The sequence below is a fragment of the Heterocephalus glaber genome, unplaced genomic scaffold (genome assembly GCF_053883595.1).
Source record: "Heterocephalus glaber isolate CG9 unplaced genomic scaffold, H.glaber_assembly_v1.0 deba00001606, whole genome shotgun sequence".
NCBI classification, from domain to species: Eukaryota; Metazoa; Chordata; class Mammalia; order Rodentia; family Bathyergidae; genus Heterocephalus; species Heterocephalus glaber.
Window position 1 is genome coordinate 28,239,809 of NW_028258377.1, and position 13,122 is coordinate 28,252,930.

The window sequence follows — 13,122 nt, forward strand, 5'->3', positions numbered from 1 at the left end:
AGTTAGATTCACTACTACACAGAGCCGAGCACAGAATCCCTTCCTGGCCTTCCTTATCCTCACCTCAGCAAAGCATATCAAGAATGCACACGCTTCAGGGTCAGATAGGCCTGGGCAGAGCCTTCCTTTAATTTTAATACCTATGTGGTTTCAGCTTGTGAGACATGACTCTCAGTCTGTTTCCTTCTTTGGGAAATGCAGAGCATCCCTTGCAGTGTGTGTAAGGATCAGAGTCCACGCTTTCACTGTACTTAATACAATGCTAATGTGTAGTACATACCTAATAAATGAGAGCTTACATGAATAGCATTGTCCTATTATTCAGTCTCTCCTCCTTTCATCTTCCCCTCTCTTTCCCCCCTCCATCCCACTCTCTCAATCTCTTCTTTCCATTCTTCCATCTTTTCTCAGGATAAAAGGATGTTCATTTGGTGTGAAAAAGGAAATGTCAAATTCTTTTTTTTCATTAAGTTTATTGGTACATTGTAGGTATACAATACGATGACATTCATCATTGGGAATTTGTACCTTTACATGATGTATCTTGGTTCTTATTTTCTCCCCATGCCCCTGCCCTCCCTCAACCCCTCCACTCCTATTTACAAAGGCTTTGTTTTTGTTTTTTCCTTGTCTCATATTTTTCCTTTCCCTTCTTTCCTTTCCTCTATCCCCACCACACACACACACACACACACACACACACACACACACACACACACACACACACACACTTCCCCTTCCCTCTTTGGGCCTTTTCTTCCTATTTCACATTATCTATTATACATTTTTGTCCTCATTTACATTTTCAATTTCTCGGAAATGTCAAATTCTAGAGAACCAAATTCTTACAGCACCCTTGGGATACCCCACCCCCTAGAGATGGCAGCGGAATAGAATCTATTTAACAACGCTAGCAGTCCCGGGTTGAGATGAACGGTGCTAACACTTTGTAATGACTTAGCTCCTCTCTGGATCTGGTGTAAATTGAAGATGAAAATGTGTTTTCCAAAAATACACAGGCCGCTGCTGATGTCTGGGCCTGTCTCACCTCTGGTTACACAACGCTCTTGTTTGGGCTTCTCTTTGGGGCTCACGTGGCTGGGCTGGCATGCCACGAAACTTTCCAAAGTAAAGCCCTGTACCTTTCCCTGCTTTAAGCAAACAGAACATGTACTACACAGAGAAAGATTAAACCATCCTAGAGAATCACTGACCATGTGATGAAGCACAGTTAGTGGGACCACGAAACTAGCACCATCTTGGGTTAGCCTCATTGGCCTGCCACTGGCTCTTCTGATATTTTCAGGAATTGTTCTGTGGCTTGGGGAAAGGCAGACCTTCTCCAGACCCATATTTCATGCTTAAGATAAGCCTTCTGTATTTTCTTTTTCCAAATTATCTTCTCCTACTTCCAGGCTCCTTCCCTGACTACACAGCCACTCTTGACTGAACTATAATAAAGAAAAAAAAAGCAAAAGCAGAATTCCTGGCTCAGTTTCAGTTTTGAGATTATTAAAAGTCTAAGTCACAAGTTTTACCCTTTCCTTCCCTTCACCCCTTGGCACAAATGCAGCTTTCAGAATGGTCAGTAACAATAGGCCTGAGAATCCTGTAGTAAGCCCATGAGGTAGAACAAGATATTACAGCTGGGTAAGAATAATTAAACACTCATGCACTGCCTTTGCATGGCCTGAAAATAAAGACAGAAAGTGATTTCTCCAAGGTCACAGACATTCTTGATGAGCAAAGCAGATAACCTATGCAGAATGAACCAAAGTAAGAGCAAGCAAACTTTCCATATGTTCCGTATGAGACTATTTTTGTACCTGGTCTCTCATGTTTAGCTTCAAATTATACTTCTTCTGTAAGCATTCTCTGCTTCTTTCATGCATTTTATAATCATTCCTCCTTCTCTTTATCTTCTAGATCAGACACTATCGTCGTCTTTTTAGTATTGAGCTTTTCTTATTATCAATCCAGAAGAATAGGTCTTCTTCCTTAAATCATTAATTCAAACAGATATTCACTAAGTATTTGGAATTAGTCTAGGCAGTGTGTAAAAAGAAAGGAACAACAGACAGAAATACATATGCTTTAGTTTATATTTCTTCAGTGGAAAACAAGCAAAATGTAGACAAAAAGTAGTAAAAATATTCATCAGACTTTGGCAAAAGCTTTAAAGGAAAAAAGTATATAGAAGGCTGATTAAGACTATTGGAGTAGAAAGAGATTATAGTTTTAGGGGCAATCAAGGCCACTGTGGAAAAGAACAAGAACTAGAGGAGGTGATGGGGGAGCCTTGTGCATAGCAAGACAGCAACAACTGCGAGTTTGAAGGTGTTGAGGTGGCAGAGTGTATGTACTTAGAACAACTAAAAGGCCAGTTGGCTGGGGCAGAGTGAGCAGGAAAGAAGGAAGAGTTAGAAGATAGAGAAGAATGGAATCAGGATGTGTAGGGCCTTCAGCAGTAAATTCAGGGCCACAAAGGAATGCAAATGCAAAAGAATTATGGTTACTTTTACTCTTCACATACAGGACACCGTTGCAGGGTTTTGAGAGCCAAGAAATCACTTGATTTTCATTTTTGAGAATGATTATAGCTACTCTTTTTGAGAATAGAATCTAAGGAGGCAAGATAGAAGTACAACCAGCTAAGAATTTGCACTAAGACAGTAGAGAGAAGATGGTGGCTTGGACCACGATAGTGCCTGTGGAGGTGAAGAGAAGTGGTCAGGTGAAACAGACAAGTGGATAGATGGATTGACTTTTGATTGATTGTATATGTTTGGGCATTGGATATGAAAAAGAAGAAAGATGCCAAATTTTTTGACCAACAACTGGAAGGATGGAATTTCCATGGCCATGTGAGGACAAATTATGCTTCACCTCTCTATGCCTCAATTTTCTGATCTGCAAAGTGGGGGAAATAACCAAAATGATAAAGTTGCTGTGAAAACTAAATAAATACAAGCAAAATGCTTGGAATTGTGCCTGGTGTGTAGAAAGCATATGTTAACTACCATTTCTTCAGAGAATTCTGCACAGTTGGGTATGATTGTGTTTATATTTCTTTATGCTCTCCATCCAAATACAGGCTTCATGGGAGCTGGAACCTCATCCATCCAGGCCATGCTGTTTCATCAGCTTCCATAACAGTGTTTAGACTACTATACATGCTGGATGAAATCCCATGAGTAGAAGCATGAAAAGGCATAAAGCCTAGGTCAGATCACCTGAATTTTCCATGACAGCTTTCCTGACACATGGACTTTTTGCTTCATGTATCCACACTTTTGACTTGGGAGAGTTGATCCCTGCCACTTGTCCACTGGGAAAAAACTTTCTGTGCTATGCCTTCTGATGAAAGAAATGCCAGCTACACACAGACATCTGTGAGAGCTCTAAGATTCCACATATAACAGTGGAGCCAGATCCCTCAGAAGCAGAAATCAATGCATCTGGTTGTGCTTTAATGAGCAAAGCTACTGCCCTGCTTCCATCTCCTGGTTGTGCTGTCAAAGTGTCACACATCTCCAGGATGGCTTCCCATCCCAAGATGGTTTAGCTTGCCATGCATGGGTGGAGGAAGCAGGAAAAGGGCATGGAGCCAATTAGATTGAAAGGGAATCTAGTCTTTGGAGGCCCTTGTCAGGGTGAAGAGTATCAGATGTTCCCAAAGATGACAGATGCTTCTTTATCTGGGCTGATCTCAGGAGTTAAATGTCATTTGTAAATAAGATTTGCTCCATTTGGTATGGCAAGTCCTATTCTCTGTGCCTTATTATTATTTTTTTAATCCCTGAGTCTTTTTTCCCACGTTTTGACATGCTTGTGGTCAGCAGAAAGGTCATTTATGACTATTTTAAATCCTTTGGAGGAGCTATGAAGCAATCAACAGTTAGACAAGTTCCTAAAGGTACTGATGACCAGTTCACATGGTGCTGAACAACCCAGTGGGAAGGAAAAAGCAGAACAAATGGTTTGATGAATAGAAGAATAAATGAGTGAAGTCTTGATTATTTTAGCTGGGGAAGGGGAAATAAGCTAAATTCTATTATTTTACCTTTATGTTGTTGATCTAACTTGTATAGATGATATTATGTGAAATATAATCTTCAAGGAAATGATATCCTAATCCAAGTATAAATAACAATGTTTAATCCAAATTAGGGAATTTTTAACCCAGATCAATGGACTCAAAAATCCAATGTGATCATTTGTATATAGTTAACAATTTACGAAGAGGGCACTTACTACATGTGAGACAGTAATTGTTCCAGTTTTAGAGATGTTATTTCATGAGCCTCACAACCTAAGAGGTGAGTTTTAGTGTTACATGTACACAAGGAAAGTACCTAAGATTCTTAGCAGTTAAGTAGGACTCACAGTTAGTAAATGGCCTTTTCTTGAGATTTATAAACAGGTAATATATCTCTAACTGTACACAAAACGGCATAATAGGTCAAACAAGGGGCCTTTTAGGTTGGAGGAGTGTTTGTTTTTGTTTTGGTTTGGGATTTTTGGTGGGGGCGTTGTTTGGTATGTTGCTTGGATTTTTATTTTGTCTTAGAAAAAGGGCATTTTGAAAGAACTCAAGACCATCTCAAAGAATTTAAGAGCCATGATAATAGTTGTTAAGGAACAGTAAGGAATTGGCATCAGGGAATGGTCAGTCACTAGGAATCTTTGCAACCACCCACCTGGTGTTGTAGCGCTTCTGTGTGTATGCTCTGCAACCCTATGCACTCAGCTCATTGTGCTGATGAGCTCAGTAGTTCCAGCTGCTCAGCCTTTTCCTTCTGGAAATTTTCCCTTTGATAAATGTTGATGTTATAAATCAGGTCAATATCACCATGACTTCCTTTGGATGTTTATTATTCAGAAAGTGTTAACATCTCATAAGGACAGCGCCACACTGTCCATGAATCCCTGGGTGTCCCTCAGTATCTGTTTAAGTATCCTTTCCTATGATTCACACAGACCAAAATGTGTGCAGTTTCCAATCTATGAAGGCCCTTTGGCAACTTTCCACATTTAAGGTGTTTTTTAATCATAAATAGCATAAAGACATACACAAGTGAATGCACACACTTCTCAACAACCCCAACTTATATTTACAACTGGCCTACTTACTGCAACAGCCTTCATGCTAATCCTCAGCTGAGTGGGTTGGCCCAAATCCAGCATAATCAACAGTAATGAGAGCAATGGGCTGAGTCATGCGATGGAATAATTTTTGACTACATGGCTTTGTGAGTAGACATGCAAATCATATGCTTTTTCACCACAGCCACAATGTTGACCACAGTAACAGTTCTCTTTGAAAAGCTACGAACAGATGTGGTGTGACATCAAAGAAGAAGTTTTCAGAGCAAAGGATCCTTTGAGCTCCTTAGAAAGAGAGGGCTATAAAACTCAGAGGAAAGCTGCAAATAGAGAAAAGAAGCCAGGAATGAATCTTCCAGAGCTGAAATTGTTGAAGTAAGAGGCTAGTAATTGCAAAAAGTATTTTATGTCACAAAACAGGGATCAAGAATTCTTGCTCAAAGTCTTATTACAGAGGCATTCATGCATATTGACTCATAAGAAAAGTTTTAAGAGTTAACTTTAATTTGAATCCATTTCAGCGGACCCTGGAGTGAAGAAGAGTACTTAAGAGGCTTGTTAGAGACAGCTTTTGCAGGAAAGGAAGCCAGTGTTTTCATTTCGAAGTTCACTGCACTGAGATTTGTAAAGCCTCTCTAAAAAGAAAAAAAAATTATAACGCATGTTTTCCATTTAGTGTTTAATTCTCACTCCTTAATAAGTGTTTGCAACAGCAGGTATTGGGGGAGAGGGTATTTTTCCTTCATTTTTTATCACGGTTAGTGTTAGTATTTTGTCATACAAAGAGTTTCCATAAGCATAATACCAATTCTTAACATCACACCATTGGGAAATAAGAGCTTTCTATTACATCCTCTAGATTTGCCAACAGGAAACAATTAGGTTAGGTATTGTAGCCCAAGTATATTCAGACTGTCCATAAAGTCAGCATTGCCTCGGGAAGAGTTACAGGACATTTCAGAGTCTTTCCTCAAGGAGAAATGCAATTTCTTTACTGCCAAATCTTGAGGTTGCAACTCCTTATGTGAAAGTGAAAAGGTCTAACCACCAAAGCAGCTCTAATAATTTTCTTGGAATGGCAGAATTATAGGATCTAGAGCCCAAGAAACCTGTTTATAAATCCTAATAGGTCCCTTTATGATTTGATCTTTGGGAACTCAGTTCTCCTTCAGGATTGGATCTCTTAGTTGCAAAATGGTAAGAATAATACTTGCAGCGGAAGGCAGTGGTACTTTTTAAAAACAAGCTTCTCAACAGTTCCTGACACAATGGATGGACCAAGTAAATAGGGACTTAGTTATTTTCTTTTTGATTATGAGAATAATGAAATTTTTGTTAGAAGGTTGAGATCATTTCCCCAAATTGTGTTGCTTTACAAATGAATCGTTGGAATGCCCCATGTTATTCTAGCCCATTGTTAGAAATCCCCATTTTTATTTGGTAATTCAGTTCAATTGCCCTGGAAGAACTTTAATTTTGTACTTATTGTCCTGAGCACTCAGTACCACTCCACAGAACTCCACTGAGTCTCCATCCTATTGAGTTTCTTTTAGTCATTTGTTTCTCCATCTGTTTATTCAACAAACATTTAAGTTCCTACCATGTGCCAGCCTTGAGGTAGATCTTGAATCAGACACAGTCCATGTCTTCAAGGAGCTCTCTAACAGGGAAGCAAAGTGAGCATGAGCATGCTCCAGGAAGGCAGTGACCAGTGTCATGCCCTCATTTAGATTTCAGAGAGAAAAGGCACTAGGAGTATCCATGCATGTAAACTATTTCTGGTCAGTTTCCACTGTGAGTGCCTCACTGCTGCCTGCCCTGCACAGGCAAGACCATGAACAAAGTTTAGAAACCCTCCTAATTCCTTTAGGCTACAGATCAATTTCCTCTTCTGAACAGTTGGGCCCTGATTGTGTTCTCCTTCATCTTAGCCTGGCCCTAATGCGGCCCTCTTAAATGAAGACCCCCTCACTAACCACACAGTAAATCCATCCTGTTTTTCCATTCCATACCCAGCACCTGCCTTTTCCCTTGTGTCTTGTTTTAGGTGCAAATCAGAGAGCCCTTCCTAGAAGTTCTGGCAGGAAATGGGGCAGGGTGTGTTGGCTGAACATCAATTATGCTCTTGTAGTGTCACAGGGTAGCATGATAGTTTCAAGTCCAGATTAAAGTTAAAAAGGCGTGGATACAGCCTGAACACTCAGCACGAGCGAAGGTCTGAGAGAAAATATTTCACCTCTCTGAGCCCTAGTATCTTCCTGTTTAAGCCAGTTGTTGTTATTATTATAAAATATAGTTGATCCTAATCCTAAATAATATACTATCAGCCTATGTGTATCGCCTTCCAAGTTGAATTTTTTGTCCAACATTATATTTTATTGCTCACCATTCTGTTTGTTTCATGAGGCAAATGTAGTATTTTAAGCACCAACTCTGGAGTTAGACCAGGTGGTTTACAGTTTAACTCTACCACTGACAGGTATGAGATATTTGGATAATTACTTAAACTTCTCTCTATCATATTTTGCTCATCTATAAAATGCAGGTGCTAACAGTACTTCTATTACAAGGTTGTCTCTAAAACTACCTGAGTTAATACCCACATAAAAAGTACAGTACTTGCAATAATACCTACAGCAAAATAATAACCCCTAACAAGACCTCTTAATTCTTTTGCCTTTTATTCATGATAATATAGCTTGGTTTTAACTGCCATATAACATTCCATTTTATAAATATGCTACCGCTTATTTTTATTCTACTGTTGAATAAATATTTAAATTATCTCAATTTTTAACTTTCACGAAATGATGATGCAATAAATATTTCTCCTATGCACATGTGTACAAACTTCTCCAGTGCCTACTAGATGTGGAAATGATGAGACTAAAGGAACATGCTCTTTCACCCTGGCTTGATAACACTAAACTGCTTTCAGAACTAGTTGTAATTGGGGCCGGGGCAGGGGGTTAGCTCAGTGGTTCCACTGCCTGCCTCACAAGCACAAGGACCCGAGTTTGATCCCCAGTACCAAAAAAAAAAAACTAGTCATAACCATTGATGTATGAAAGTGCCTATTGAAGCTCATCTTTGACAAATCCCAGTCAAATTCTCTTTGCCAATCTGATAGGGTAACAACATACAACTTGACTGTTGTTTTAATTCATATGTTCCCTATTACTAGTGAAGCTGGAAATTACTTCACATATTTAGAACCATTTGGGTTTCCTGTTCTATGGACAACCTCTACCTATTCTTTTTTTTTCTACTGGGTTATTTATACTTTTCTCAATGTTACCAACATCTCCTCCCAATCTGTGATTTGGCTTTTTGTGTTGTTTAGGGCACAGAAAAGTTGAATTGTTGTTTCACATCTTTTTTATTAGTACATATTGGTTCTACAGAACAATGGATTCCATTGTGGCAGATTCCTATGTGCAATAATATTGATCACTTTCTTTACCCATCATCCCTGTTGCCCCTCCTCCCCACCTGTCCACCCTAATTCATATTTGAGGGAGGTTCAATATATATAATAGATTTTGATTGTATCAGTCCTCCTTATTACCTTGTCTTATAACTTCTCTCTCTCCCTTTTATTCCTTTTTTTTTTTTTTGTACCAGGGATTGAACTCAGGACCTTGCACTTGTGAGGCAGGCAGCAGAACCACTGAGCTAAATCCCCAGCCCTATTCCTTTCCTTTTAAGAATATTCTCCCTTCTACTTTATTATCATTTTTTAAAGATATTCGTCTTTGTAAATTTGGCTTTTTTCTTTCAATATGATGATCTACATATCCATCCATTTTTCCTGAAAGTGACACAATTTCATTGTGCCTTATGACCAAATAATATTCCATTGTGTGTAGAGACAAATTGCTTTCTGTATCCATTCATCTGTTGATGAGCACCTAAGCTGGTTCGGTATCTTGGCTATTGTGAACTGTATGGGAGTAGACATGGATTTAAAGGTATCTGTATATCATGCTGACTTGATTCCTTTGGGTACATACCAAGGAGGGGTATAGCTGTGTCAAATGGTAGTCCTTTAGTTTCTTAGGAAACTATCATATCATACTGATTTCACTAGTGGCTGTACTAATTTACATTCCCACCAGCAGAATAGAAGGGTTCCCTACTCCACCACCACTGCCATCCTTGCCAGCATGATTTGTTTTGGTTTTGTTTTTGAGACAGGTTCTCAATATGTAGTTCATGCTGGCTTTAAACTCACTATGTAGCCTAGACTGGCCTTGAACTCCACTCAGTCCTCCTGTCTCAGCCTCCAGAGTGCTGGGATTGTAGACATGTGCCACCACACATCTATTTTTGCATCCTTGATAATAACCATTCTGACTAAGGTGAGATGGAGTCTCAATGTAGTTTTAACTTGTATTTCTCTAATGGCTACAAACATTGAACATTTTTTCATATACAGTAATACCTCAGTTCATGAATGCTTCTGTTCTCAAACAATTCAGTTCACAAACAGAGGCATTTAGCAAAATTTTGTTTCCATTCACAGATTCCACATGGGGTGATACACACTACCACAGCCATCCTCCCTGCACAAACACAAAGATGGCTAACTTCCCCAGAATTGCAGAACAAATTAAGTTCGTGAACTGAAGTACCACTCTATTTATTGGCCATTTGTGCTTTTTCTTTTGGTGTCTGCTCAATTCTTTTGCCCACTTATTGATTGAGCTATTTGATTTTTTTGGTGTTAATTTTTTTGAATTCCTCATAAATTCTAGATATTAACTCTCTATCAGAAGCATCTAGCAAATATTTTCTCCCATTTGATAAGCTGTCTCTTCACTCTATTGTCTTTCTTGCTGTGAAGGAGCTTTTTAATTTGATATAGTTCCATTTGTTGATTCATGCCATTATTTCCTGTGCTATTGGAGTCCTATTTAGGGCATAGAAATTTTAACAATGTCAGATTTATCAATCATAACTCAAAGTATTGATACTGATCCCCTTAGAGTTCCTTCCCTATATCAAGATCATAAGGATATTCTCCTATATTTGTGTTACCTCTCCCCTCCCTATAATAGAGGAATTTATGACCTGGAATTTATTTTGAAATGACATGAAGTAGAAACTTTGTTGACATGAAGTAGAAACTGCTGCTGCTGCTATTGTTAATTAGTCATCAATGAGCTCAACATTTTTATTTAGTAGTCAATGTACTGACTTGCAAGGTCATACCTGTCACTTATCAAGTCCCCGTATGTACCTCCAGAGTGTTTCATCTGTCTGCATGATTTCCTGGCCCAGTACACACTGTCTGAGTCTCAGTCTCTCAGGATCCTTTAATCTATGAGATAATTCAAGAACTTTGGTTTGTTGGCATCATGCAGATAAATCAAATCAAATCATAGGATGACTATTCCCCAAGCAAGATAACTTTCTCAGCACTATCTAAGTCATGTAGCCTCAATGCCAGAGAAAAGCAGAAGGGAGGATTTGACTTAACCCAAACATGTTGCCTCTCTGCCCAATGTACACCTTGACTCATATTCCACAACCCATGCTCACTTTCTGCCACCATCAGGAGCTACCCTGCCTGACCCTGTGCTCAGCAGTCCCCCACCCCATATCACTGCATGGCAAAACTATTTGTCTTACTAATGGTCCAAAGGAAAGAAAAGTTGCCAGGATACAGTATTTATAGCCTAGATAATTATGAAGCACTTATGACAGAAAGCATTATATTGGAGATGTAAAAGGTCAACAAGTCTCCATATACACAACTCTAAAAAAATGAGAAATTTGAAAATAAATTATCCACTCACCAGATCTCCTTGGCCCTTTCATGAAAGGATAAAATGAAATTACTAGGGGAAGGGGCTTAATGTTAATTTGCTTTTATCTCAATTTCTTATATCAGAAAAACAAGCCAAAGTACCCCAGAAATAATGCTAGTTTCATCCTATAAATCAAACAACAGAACACCCTAAAAATGCTCAAGTGGTTGCCAACCCCCACCCCCCAGGTACTATGCAATGTCAGCAGGTGAGCTTCAGGAGCCTTAATCAGAATGCAGTCAGATGGGAACATAAAAAGCAGTGCCCGGTGGTTTTTCTAAATACCCAGAGTCTCTAGCCAACAGTTGAAGTTTAATGAAGAGGGGAGAATTAAGGCCCCGAGACTGCCTTAAGAAGGGGTACATTTCCCAGAGGCATGTGGGGCCCCCAAGCCCCATTAGGCAGTGCAGGCAGGGCCCACCTCACTGGCTGATTTCTCACCATTCTATGCCTCTCTGTGTCTCCCAGGGCCTTTGCCATGTAAGCCAGAGGAATGTTTAAGCACTTGTTTCTCTACTTTCTTCCTATTTCTTTCTGTATCTTTTCTTTCTTCTGCTTCTGGGTTTGTGGTCACATCATAGGATATTCTTAGTCATATTTTTCTTTTTAATCTTACATATGCTTTTCCACTGGTTTCTTAAGATTAGGAGGATGGCAAGTGATGGAACTCTCTGTTTTATCTTTGAAATTTTTCTGTAAGACTGAAATTACTCCAAAATAAAAAGATTATTTTAAAACAAATCCACTAGGGCAGTTTCAGATGTCTTGGGCTATGGCAGTAAACATAGGTGAAATTCTGCCTCACAGGGAGGCAGAAAAATGAAAAGCCAAAGTGCTCAGGCTGAGAATAAGGGACTGATTTTAATTCTGTTACTTTGTCACCTTCCACGAGTTACCTAACCCCCTCTTCATTTTCATTGCTTATTATTACATGTTATCTGTTATATATAATTTTAATAGTATATTATTATAAATACTTATTGTCTCAGAAGGGCAATTAGATCTCTCTGTACAATATGAAAAAATTCAGACTTACCCACAGTTATATATTCTAAACCACAGTTTCATCATACATGAAAATACAGCATAAGCAAATTTACTTCTTCGGCTCTTTTGGTTGACCTAGACAATTTCAGTTCCAGTTTATGCAAATACTATCTCATTTCCAAGAAAAGAGTGAACGAAAGGACTAAGGATAAATAAAGATGGCCTACTGGAAATGAAAGAACGGAAACCTCAAAAGCATGTGAAGTGTGAACCTGGGTCTGCTGGAGGGACCATGTCATTGCTGAGAAGTAAAGGACAATCCTGTCCCAAGTGCTTGGACCAGGAGTCGTGATGAGCAAGGTGAAGGATCTATGATCCTGGCATATGGGAAAGGAAACACTTCAGAAACACTTCCCCAATTACTTACGTCTCTAAAATCCAGTTGTGTATAGTCTCTGAGATCCAAGAAGCAGAAAGTCAAAAGCCTGGAGTCACAATATCGGAACAATTTTCCTTTAATGCTTTATAACAGACGTCAGCTATGAACAAAATTAATTTCAAGTTGTCAGGAGCTGCAAGCATTAAAAACTTCTAGGGAGCAGATCCTAAGTGAAATTGCATCATACATACTGTTATTGAAATGAATGAAATGTCATTTATTTTGATGCTATCTTGATAGTTTCATTCAAATGCTTTTCATTATACTCCCAAAACTCTGTGCCAAGAAAAGGAGATTTCTGTGAGTTCTCAAGTTCCTTAAGCACAGATAACTTCTAAAGGGGAATATTCAGGAACTTCAGTTCTGCACTAGGGAGGACCACTACTATAGGTCCAGCCTATCTCAAAGGGTTGTTTAGGGACAAAACGGGACGCTTAGGATGAAATTTTTTTGAAAATTTTAGAATATTTATTACAGTTTTTTTGTAATAAAATATGACATATTTTTATTCATCTTACAAAGGGAGCACTCCATGGTGGTAGTCATTATTCCTAGAAATGAAGAGTAAGGTAATGACTGTCCCCAAGAGGCACTGAGGTAGAGTGGTGGCTGCCCCAGGAGGCATTAGGGTAGAGTGGGACAGCCTGTAGAAGCCCTTACTTCAGATAAGAGCACAGCTCAGTACACAGAAGTGAGAGCTAAAATGGAAGGACAAAGACTGCAATCACAGGAGTGGCCCAGAATTCAGGGATCAAGGAAGCCTTCCGGGGGGAGGTA

The 13,122-nt window shown here is 39.1% G+C and overlaps 1 long non-coding RNA gene across 1 annotated transcript; it reads right to left on the reverse strand.

Annotated features, from left to right (window-relative positions):
• Positions 1-215: 215 nt before the first annotated feature.
• Positions 216-7,588, reverse strand: LOC110344823 (uncharacterized). The gene is made up of 3 exons (XR_002387677.2): positions 5,134-7,588; positions 1,827-1,997; positions 216-1,451 (listed from the first exon to the last, which is right to left on the reverse strand). It is a non-coding gene; the product is annotated as an uncharacterized LOC110344823 (long non-coding RNA).
• Positions 7,589-13,122: the final 5,534 nt, after the last annotated feature.